The sequence below is a fragment of the Nycticebus coucang genome, chromosome 2, assembly GCF_027406575.1.
Source record: "Nycticebus coucang isolate mNycCou1 chromosome 2, mNycCou1.pri, whole genome shotgun sequence".
NCBI lineage: Eukaryota > Metazoa > Chordata > Mammalia > Primates > Lorisidae > Nycticebus > Nycticebus coucang.
In genome coordinates, this window is record NC_069781.1 from 141,219,072 (window position 1) to 141,230,832 (window position 11,761).

The window sequence follows — 11,761 nt, forward strand, 5'->3', positions numbered from 1 at the left end:
GTAGACCCTCCAGATTCCAATTCTTTGCTTTCTAAGTGATTAGCTGAACTGTTTTGTTCCTACTGACCAGTCAGAACAAAATACTTGTTAACCGAATGTTGGCTCAGCTTCTGCCCCTCTCCCCCCAAGCCTGTGTGCTCACACAGCCCTTCCTTAACAGCCTCTCCTGACAGCAGGACAGTCTCAGACCCTCCCTGCTTCATTGCCAGAACAAATGTGCCATCCCGTCCTTTCATCCTACCTCCTTCCCCACCTGGGTCTTTCTAGGCCCCTTCACTCCTCCCTATAAAAGGAAAACGCTTTTGCCTAGCTCTGACCAATGTAAGCATCACTGCACCCCTCCTCCTCCCATCCCCACCTTCTCCCTCTCTCAAAACCCTTCTGTAGCTGGAATTTCTCTGCAGGTCCTTGATCTTGAGGTTCAAAGAATGAAACCACAGACCGCTCCAGTTAGTGAAAGGACAGTTTATTGAAAGCTAAAGAAATAGATAAGGGAAAGAAAGGGGAACAGAGCCTCCGGCAACGGAGGAGGGCGCAAGTGGACAGCCCTTTTGGGCCTTCTGTCTAGGGGTTTAAATCCTGATTTTCCTATCCTGAGGGCAGGAGGTTTGAGGAAGTATGTCACAATTGGTCAGAGGTCTGAGGGCAGAAAATAATCCTAAAATTAGCAAAGGAATGCAGTCCTAGCCTCAGGCGAGGAACTAGGGTATGTGCTCCCTACTCCAGGAGGATCTCCCAGAGGAGATACCACCGTCAGGCTGCTCTTTTTCGTGACCTTGCTTGGGCCCAGAGAATGCAGCCTGGAAAAGGCCTGTTTATGCCTAGAGATGGGTGTCTGTGATGAGACTGATTTCTGAGCTCACTCAGGCCTAGAAAATGAGGGAACCCTGTATCATTCTCCAATAAAGTCTCTCCTTGCCAAGTCTGGATTTGTTTTTTATTTGATAGGACAATTCCCTCGCAGCAGCTCCTGGATTAGCACCAGGGGTCTACCTGTCTACAAGAGCTACAGAGCTGCTCTGGTGAGAGTCTGGCTGTGGGAACTGTTATTGGTGGGTGGGGTTTAGAGCAAAGGAAGAGAGAAAGAGAGAGAGAAAAGCAAAGGCGTATTTTTTTCACTTAATTTTTTGTTTTTAATTATTATGGCTATGTAACAGTGGTGTATATTTACAGGACTCATGTAGGCATGGAACACGCAATATCAAATCAAGGTAACCTGGGTATCCATTACCTCAAGCATTTGTCAATTTCTTTGTGTTAGGAACATTCCAATTCCACTCTTTCAGTTATTTTAAAGCATACCCTAACTTATTTCTGCCTATAGTTACTTTGGTCACTTGGTTCTGCTATCAAAGATTATTCATTCTGGGCCAGGTGTGGTGGCTCACACCTGTAATTCTAGCATTCTGGGAGTCTGAAGCAGGTAGATCACTTAAGCTCCAGGAGTTCAAGACCAACCCGAGCAAGAGAGAGACACCGTCTCTACTAAAAAATAGAAAAACAAACCAGTTATTGATACACGGTTCCCCCATTCAGGGCCAGACAGGGATCCCAGTTTCCTAGGCCTGGGCAATTTCTTGTAAGCCTGGCCTCATCTGAAGTGAAGCCAAGAGCTGTAAGGTCTTGCATTCCTTTGCTAATACACTCATCTACATTGGAAAGCTGTCTTCTGTCTACCAAGTCCTGGCCAAGTATAATTCTCAAGACCATATACCCCTAGACAAAAGACCCAGGTGGAGACTCCCCACTTGGGTCTTTCCCTCTGCCAAAAGCTCTGGTGCTTTTTATTTCTTCTGTATTCCTTTCTAATAAATCTTTTCTTACCACTGATCTGTGGTCTGTGGGTTCATTCTTTGAATCTCTGCAAGGACCTACTACCCAAAGAAATTCCACCATCAGGATGTGGTGGTGGGTACCCGAAGTCCCAGCTTGGGAAGCTGAGGCAGGAGGATCACTTGAGCCCAAGAGATTGAGGTTGCTGTGAGCTATGATGATGCCTTGGCACTCTACCCAGGGCGATAAAGTGAGATTCTATCTAAAAAAAAAAAAAAAATTGTTCATTTTGCCTAATTAGCTGAGGATTTCATTCTTTTTGTGGCTGAATAATATTCTAGTGTGTATGTGTACATTTTCTTTATCCATTCATCTGCTGACAGACACTTAGGTTGACTTCACGTCTTGTCTATTGTGAATAGTACTGCAATAAACATGGGAGGGCAGGTATCTTTTCAATATAATGATTTCCTTTCTTTTAGATATATACCTAGCAGTAGGATTACTAAAAAACAATAAAGAAAATATTACAAAATAATTGTAATAAAAAGTAATATAAAGAGTTGATCAAAGAAGACATAGCTAAAAAATATAGGAAAAAGGTGATAGAGGCATGTCAACAGTTGATTTATAAAAGTAGTGTTATTTTTCCAAATCTTGTGTTTGTGGAAATTTCTGCCTGTTAAAATAAGTGATCTGTTGTGATTTCATTTCACAATATACATAAATATTCATCTGATTTTTCATTTGCAAAAAAAAAAAAAAAAAACCAAACAGCAAAAAGGACACATTCTGGCAGACAATATCATATATTCTAAATGGAGTTTTGAGGTCTTTAATATAGAGAGACTTTTTATATAATAAGCCTTTCCTCTAATTTTATTGGGATGGTTTAAAGAGAGCCCCTTTCTGTCTGAGGCTCTGATAAGGGCACCCACAGCCACAGGTCACACAGCCGGAGGAGACACTGAACCCCTTATTTCCAGACAGGCTTCTGGCCCAAGCCTGCTCACTGTCTCTACCTCACAGTTTCCCATCCACGAGAGCATCACCTTAACTCCTCTGTTTGGGGACAAAGGTCTCTCCTCATACCTGTAGGTCCAGATGACTCCCCATTTCCACTGAGTCCTCATCAATCATCCATTTGAACTTCTCTCATCTTTTCCCCTGCCCAGAGGCTGGGGATGGTCATCCTTCATCCCCTGTGACAATGGCTTCCTGCTGGGACATGTGGGGTCTATCGGGTGGGAGAGGGAGGAACTGGGAATTGCTCACATTTATAAATAACACCCAAATCAGCCTTCCTGATACAACTGTTGTCTATGGATAATAATGTGCATTTATTTATTTGTTAGTTTTAAATTCCAGACATCCACTTAGCAGACATTCACTGTCCACCAGCAGGTTCCAAGTGAGTACAGAGATGGGCTCACATAGAGAAGAGGAGAGAGAGGTGCCCATTCCATTTGTGAGAACATCTGCTGGCCACTATGGACAAAATTCAGTGGGAGCTCAGAGGATAAAGCCACTAATTTTTCCTTGGGGAGTCCATACAGTCTTAAAAAAGATATACATGGATGACAGCTGAGCTGGGCCATGAGGGGAGAGGGGCGGAGCGTGCACACACCTTCCTAGAGTCAGCACCTTTGGAGAGAAGAATAACTGGCCCAAGTGGCTGGAGGGAGGGTAAACAGAGGTGGTACTAGGTAGGTGATGGGGGGTCAGACTGCAGCCTTTGTCTTGGGTGCAGTGGGGGTGGGAGCATCTAAAGGATCTGAGAGGGGGCTCCTGTGTCTCAGGATCATACATTTGGCCATAGTGTACACAGAAGATTACAAGGAGAAACTGTAGGTTGAGAAATGACCATGAAGCTACTAAGAGGAACTGGGGAAAGGCAGAAACTTGGTCTTCTGAAATTAGAGTGCTGGTCCAGGGTAGAGGATAGGAGGGGATGGACAGAGCTTGGCCCCTTTCTCACAGCCAACTCTCTCTTGCCGCCTACTCCCCGCCCTTCACAAAGACTCCTCTCCAGCTGTTTTCTTGGGCCACCTGAGAACAATGGCAGCTCAAGGGCCTGAAAGATGCACAAAGCCGTGGGGAGGAAGATGAGCTCGAATTGCCTGCAGGACACCAGGCTGAGGCGCTCATCACAGGGAGCAGGGAGGTGAGGAATGAAGGCATCGCCTTGACATTGCTGAAAAAGACAAAAACGTTGGAGCCTTGAGATGGGGTGAGATTTGGGCATGATGTTGAAGATGAGAAGGCTGGGTTTAGAAACCTGTATTCACATACAGCAAGAAAAGAATGGATAAGTTTTTGAGTTTTATTTCAGTTTCTTTTCTCTGTTTCTTCTCATTAGGATGCTAATGAACAAAGGAGTCCCCTGGAAAAAGGGGATAAATTAAGTTTATCAGAAATTTATGAGTTAAAACATCAGTATCAAAGCAACAGTGGTATATGTACACCATGGAATACTATTCAGCCACAAAAAGATAGAGACTTTGCAACTTGTGTATTAACCTGGATGGAGTTGAAACACATTCTTCTTAGTATAGTATCACAATGTGTAGTTGATCTAATATATGCCCACATAAGAGGAAAACTCAATTCAATTCAAACTGGGGCAAAGGGGAGGGTGAAGGGAATTGGTGAGCTTCCACTTAATGGGCACAATGTAAGGGTATAAGGCACACCTTCTGTGTGCAGGACACAACTATAAGAGGGACTCTACCTAGAAAATGCAAATATTGTAACCTACTTGTTTGTACCCTCACATTAACCTAAGGGAAAAATAAAATAAAATCAGTAGCAGACTAAAGGAAGCTTTGGGTAATGGGCTATGGGAAAATTCAAACTAAACTGCTCCAGCTCCACTGTTAGCAGGCTTTCTGAAGTTTAGTATTTGACTTAGGAACATTTACCTATTATCTATTATCAATAGATTTACCTATTCTCTATTACGATAGAGAGAAGAGACACAGATTTATTGGAAGTACCAGGAAGATATTACATACAAGGAAGGGACTATTATTTATAATATATTCCAGTGGTTATACATCCAGAAGCTATCATTACAATGAGATTCATTATCCTTTTAATTGTGATAATTTCTCAAGTACTCATGAACTTTCTCATATATAAGAAAATTTAATTAAGTTAATAGCTATACCTTGTTCATCATTCAAAAAAAAAAATGATAGCTAAGGTAAAGTAAATTAAAGAAAAAGAAATGTATGCTGGACTTGCTCACATTTGCAGGGCCAGTTGGAAACGATGAATGGCCATATAGAATCTTGAGGTCCACCAGCACAACTGTTGGAGGTGGTTCAGCTGTGGGACTTCTTATATACAGTTTATTTAAACTAATCTACACATAGAATGCTTTACATACATTTAATTCAAACGAGACTAACATCCTCAATATTTATTTTTTGTGTGAAATTTTCCGTCTGGTGTGAATGAAACTTCAAAAAAACTCAGTATTATTTAAATTGATGTATATTGCATAAAGGATAAGGGTAATTTATCTATAGAGACTGATGTGTTATCAATGAACCCTTCATGTTCCCTAACTTTCTATCTTTATATTCTTTTGGTCTGTCATGAAGAAATGATTTATAAATATAAGGTATTAATCTGTCTTTGATTCCAAACAATTTCTTATTTCACACCTACCATCATGAGGCAATCATCAAAAAGCACTGGAAACATGAAGATGTGTGGGGCAAATGTCAGCATGTAAGAGGTATTATTGTAGCATCCGGAGATCTCTGAATTCAATTTAACAAGCACCTGTTGGGTGTCTGCCGTGGAGAAAGCACACCTGCCCTGAGGAGGATGTCGGGAACGTTGTTGCAATGTGGACAGAAACTTTAGACCATCCCATAACACGGACAGAAGCTTTAGACTATCCCACTGACCTGTTTGATGAAGCAACTTTAGGGCTTCAGAGGATCGACTTCAATTTTGACCAACGTCCTATTGTGGGTAAAATGCTATCATACGGCATTTTATGAGAAATCTGTCAGTGTTGACTGATGTGGCAAACTTCATGTTGTCTTATCTTAGGAAATGGCCACAGCCAGCCCAGACTGCAGCAAGCACCACCCTGATCAGTCTGCAGACATCAGCATGGAAGCAAGGCCTTCCACCAACAAAAATACTGGGATTCCCTGAAGACTAAGGTACTTGTTAGCAACTTTTAGCAATAAAGTGTTTTTTAACTAAGGTGTGTACATTGTTTTATTAGACACAACTCTATTGTACACTTAATGGGCTACAGTATATAGTGTCAATTTTGATAGGCTCTGGGAGACCAAAGAAATTCACGTGACTTGCTTTATGGGGTTATTTACTTTGTTGCAGTGGTCAGGAACTGAACCTGCAATATCTCCAAGGTAGGCCTGTAGTCTAACTTATTAGCTACAGTTATCTTGTTCCACTAACTCCAACGTGACGATGACACCTGGTGGGATAGAAGAACTGAGTGTTTTCTTATGCATTACTCCCCGTGATCCCCTTAGGAAGCCTGTGTGTGGACTGTGTCTCCCTAGCACTAACGGGGGTGAGCAGGGCTGTCCCAGTGCTCCTGGGATGTTTCTTACTGAGTATGGCAAGCGGTGTGTGTTCACTCAACAGCCCTGTCAGAGAGTGTTAATTTAGAGGCAACTGTGCTTCCAATTTATTCAATTTTTGTGCTAATTTGAAGTACAAGACTGTAGTTCTACTTGTCCCCAGCTTAAGTAATTTTTAAAACTGTACAGAGACAAAAAATTCTATTGCTAGAATTCCTGCGTATTTTTATAAGCTTTTGTGAGATTTTCCTGGCTTCTCTGTGTGGCCTCTGCTGTCCACATGACGTGTTGTCCTTTGCGTTATTTCTCTTGAGCACCAGGCTGTCTCTGGGTGCCTCTCTGTCCTGTATCAGAGTGCATGGTTGAGCAGGGGAGGTGTTCCCTCCCTGCCGTCTCAGCCCGGCCCAGGAGCCCTCAGAGCAGCACATCCTCATCCTTACCTCCTAAAGTAAACAGACTTTCCACACAGGGAACTAGCCCACTAGGCTATGTCCAACCACTGAGTCTTGCTGAGTCTTAGACCTGTGTGTGCTCATTATACAGATTATTGTGCAACATAATGAAATATGATATAATCCCTCGAAAGGCAAACGTGAAAAGACAATCATTTCTGTGAAAAATCAGTTGAATCCTTTTAGCCAAAGTAAGTAAGTGTCAAAGGCAGGGAAAACTTTCAAAAATCTGGAAGGATGCTACACTCCAGTTCATGTGCTGTGCAAGTATCGTTAGATCTTTCACACACTTCAAAGGTCCAAGACTGATGATCAGAGTTGAAATACTACGGGCATCATCTGCATACCACGGAGTACTATTCAGCCATAAGAGAAGATGGAGACTTTGCATCTTTTGTGTTTACCTGAATGGAATTAAAGCACATTCTTCTCAGCAAAGTATCTCAAGAATGGAAAAACAAGTATCCGATGTACTCAATACTAATATGAAATCAATACATAAGCAACTACATGTCCACATGAAAGAAAACACAAGTATATTCTAGTGAGGGGGAGGAAGGAAAGAGGAAAGAGGAGGAGGGAGGGTAATTAGCAACATCTCACCCAATTTGCACAATGTGCCAGTATTCAGCACACCCCCTGGGTGAAGGGCTCAACTGCAACTTGAACTTTACCTCAGAAACGAAAACAATGTAACCTAAACATTTGTACCCTCATATTAATCTGAAATTTAAAAAAGAGAGAAATACTACAGGTATGTTTAATGCAAGAGAAACAAAGAATTATAACCATACTCAAATTAAGGATCTTGGTTGACAGCACACAATTTGTGAATAAATCCATATTTGTACATTTAAACAACATTTTTTTTCTTGGTATTGGTCATTTAATTAATATATTTAATAAATTTATAAATGACCATTAATGAAAAGACCATATTAATAAATACGTGATATGCTTTTCAATATTCCTTCTTTATGTAAGGAAATTTTACTGACTTAACATTTGTATGACATTTTTCTTTTTCTTTTATTCCACCTCTATCCTCTAGGCTGTTATTACTATCTCCTGAAATTTCATTCATGGACTTCCTTTGTCTATCTTTAATATTCGTCACTTTGTTTTACCACTTCTTTCACTTACTTCTGATTGTTTTTTAAATTTCCACTTTTTGGCTTTCTGTTTATTTAAGGCATTGCTTATTGTGTTTATTTCCTTATGTTTCTATAATTTATTTCTTGTTTATAAAACACTGGGTTTCTTTTATTTCTAACTTTTTCCTGAGTTCACTTATATGCCTATACTTAGCAATTTTTCTTTTATGTTATTCTTTTATGTTGTTTTGCCATATCATAAGTAGATTTTCATTTTTAGGTCATTTTCACTGTATTTTGGATCATTTTGAGCTAGAATATCACAGTTTTCTATGAAATGTCTTTTTGGTATTTTATAATATAAAAACTTTATGTAGAATTTGACCTCAATATTTTTGTTTCCTATTTTGATATGAGGGTTTTTTTTTCTCCTGAAATGTTTTGAAAGTATATCTCAATACTTTTAGTAACTTCTTACTTGATTAGATTTTAAAATGTACCCAGTGAAATACTGACCCCCATGGAGCCTTCCAGAGGCATGCTGGTGGGTCTGGCAGTAGAAGTGTGCTGTGTCTTGGCCACTGTGTAGCAGCTACCTCTAACCTTCCAGGGCTATTCAAAAGCCCTCAGAAATGACACTGGGGCATCCGCATTTTCTCAAAACCTCTCTTGCCTACATATCCCCCATTTGCTTTAATAATCTGCAGATACCTTCTGGAAAACCCTGCAAGGATAATTCTGAAACAGCTCTCATTTCACTGTTCAAACCTTATTTACTATTAATGTTTGCTATCCTTCATTTTCATGTTTGAGGCTTCCCCATCTCCTACTCCTTCTAAATCCACCCTTAAAGAGAGATTCATCTCCATAATATTCTGTCTGTGACATCAAGCTCATTTCCCAAATGTTAAATTGGGACATGGCCATGCAAATAGCTTAACTTCAAGAAGGATCTAAACAGCAAAAACCAGAGAAGACATTAAAGCACAATGAAATCAAATAAATCCTCGTTTCAAACAAGATGACCTAAAATAGCATGTGATAGAAATGTTGAACTACAGGTTATGATTTGGCTTCAAATAACATCTGAAAAAAATGCTGACTTCTAAATGGAGTCCTAGAAATTTTTAAGACAGGACTAGAGACACCAGTTTTAACACTTGCCAAATAAGTCTTAGGGTGATGGGAAACATGTTGAAATTTGCTTCCTGGTCTGAGAATGAAATGAAAAGTCAGCTCTGTGGGCACTGCAGGGACTGTTTATACACGGCGCACACCTTCCAGACTGGAAGAGGGCTTGCGTTCAGGATTTGGGGACGGGAGTATTTTTCTTATAGGACAATGTAACATTGATTCTAAGCTTACCTGGAAGAGGACTATTTGTGGAAACTTTTGGCTTATTTTGTGGGTAAGAAAAAAATTACACCACATTCTTCTAAGACTTGTCAACTCTACTGCACTGGGCCACGTGGCTGAAACAGCTTCCTGCTCCCTCACAGGGTTCAGCCCCCTACCCCCCACCCAGCTCAGCAGGTGCACGGGGTGCAGCTGGGGGCTCACGAAGTAGGTGTGGAGGTTACCGCTCCTATCCTTCTCAGGTCTCAGGACCACTTCTGCTTCACAGAGGGTGGACAAGCCACCAAGAGGACACATGGTTCACAGATGTGGAGCTTTATCCAGCCTCCTCCATCTCACACACAGCTTCTCCCTCACAGGAAGCTACGTGGTCAGTATGTTTCTGAACCTTATTAAGAAAGAGCAAGCTGTGTCATGTCACTTTGCAGTATGCGAGTGACGGTGCTGGAAGAGCCAAGTGCTACTCTGCACCTGGAACACTAGTGACAGAAATGAGATAAATGGACAAAGACGATGTGGTATCAGGGAGCAGCACTCAGTGATGAGAAAGAAAGAAATCATGTTCCACAGCAACTTGGATGGAACTGGCCAGTATCCTAAGTGAACCAAGTCAGGAACAGAAAAGTAAATGCCACATGTTCTCATGTATAAGTAGGAGCTACACTGTGACTACACAAAGGTACATGGAGTGGTATACATGGGTTACTATGAAAGTTTTGAGACAGACTGTTTTTCAGTATATTATTTCACTTCCAAGAAACATAGTCGACAGTGTCCTCTGTGAGTCCCCCAGGCCACCTGCTGGGCTTCTCAGTGTTGCTGGGAGTCATTTGTTTCTGTCTACTTGGATTCATGTTTCTTAATTTTTGTGGATCTCAAAACTTTCATAATGACCAGTGAACATTGGAGAGGGAGGAAGGTGGGAGAGGGTGAGGGGTGGAAAATTACCTATGGGTACAATGTACACTACTCAGCTGAGGGCACACCAAAAGCCAAGAGGCCACCACTGTACAATATAAACATGTGATGGAATTCAACTTGTACCCCTAGATACATTAAAATAAAAAAGAAAACGAAAATATCACTTAAAAAAATAAGATAGGATGGCAGTCTAGGATTTACTAAACAAAGCATTGACTTTATGTGTCCTATGCCCCGTTATCTTATATGTTGAGTATTGCAGGTATTTCACTATGGAGAGCAGCTCAGTTCAAGGGAACTCATCAGCACTGAGCAGGGAAAGCTGCACGGGGATCTCTGTGTGAGGTGCAGTGTCGGAGGAGGTGAAGTCCTTTCTGTTTCACTCTTGACTCTCACAAAGTCCTGATCTACTTCTGAACGATGAGCTTTTGTGTGTTTACAAGTAAATCTGTGCAGAGCATAGGTGTTTGTTTTGCATCTTGGGACACTAGACATATTACTAGGAAATGACATGAACGGAGTTAAAGAAGGCCCTCACTTCACTGGGTACTTCTAGAAGTTGACATCAGAATTCAAGGACTTCAAAGAAAATACTTCTGGGTTTTGCAAATCCCATCTCCTATAAATCTATAATTTTTCTGGGACCTTCTATTCCTTGGATAGATCCAATTCTCTAATTCTTCCATCTGTACTTCCATAAACACACAGACACTCATAAGTTATGTGATGTTCTCTGTCCTCCATGTCTACTTTTGCCTCTTTATTTCTCATTAAAATCGGATAAAAAGTAGTGAGACAGTCTATACTGGTATTCAAGATTTTATCATTTTGTCTTAGAAAGTAACGGTGCATGAATCCTATGTACTCAATCTTGATATGAGGACAATTAATGACAATTAAGGTTATGGGGGGGGAAGCAGAAAGAGGGATGGAGGGCAGGGCCTTAGTGTGTGTCACACTTTATGGGGGCAAGACATGATTGCAAGAGGGACTTTACCTAACAATTGTGATCAGTCTAACTGGCTTATTGTACCCTCAATGAATCCCCAACAATAAAAAAAAAAAAAAAGAAAGTAACGGTTAGGGATGGAGCACTTATCAATTATAAATCTGTACCTTCATCATGAAGCAGACTCAGACGTACCCACAATGGAATTGTTTCTGTGCTTCAGAAATGCCCTCTATACAAATTCAGCTTCAATTGTATCCTTATATTTCACCAAATTTTCAATAAAAAGAATGGACCTGGGAGTGAACAACACAACTGGATACAAGTTATTTTAATTCATTCACTCTCTGATTTAGGCTATGGTCAGTCTAGTGGCAAATACATTCATGTGAACTTTAGTTCTTCATCTTCTAAATCTTAAAAACAGAACTGAGGATTTCGTACCTATAATTTACAGTACAAATGTAAGGTAAGTCTTATACCAAAACATCTTTCTTCTGACCTTAAGAAGTTGTTTGTGCTTTGGGAGGGAGAATGACTAAAATAGTCTTCTTTGCTGCAGAGAAGGATCTATACTGAAAAAAAAAATTGTGTCCTAGATTTTTTTTAATGTTACAAGGATAAATCAAATGCCAAGAATTT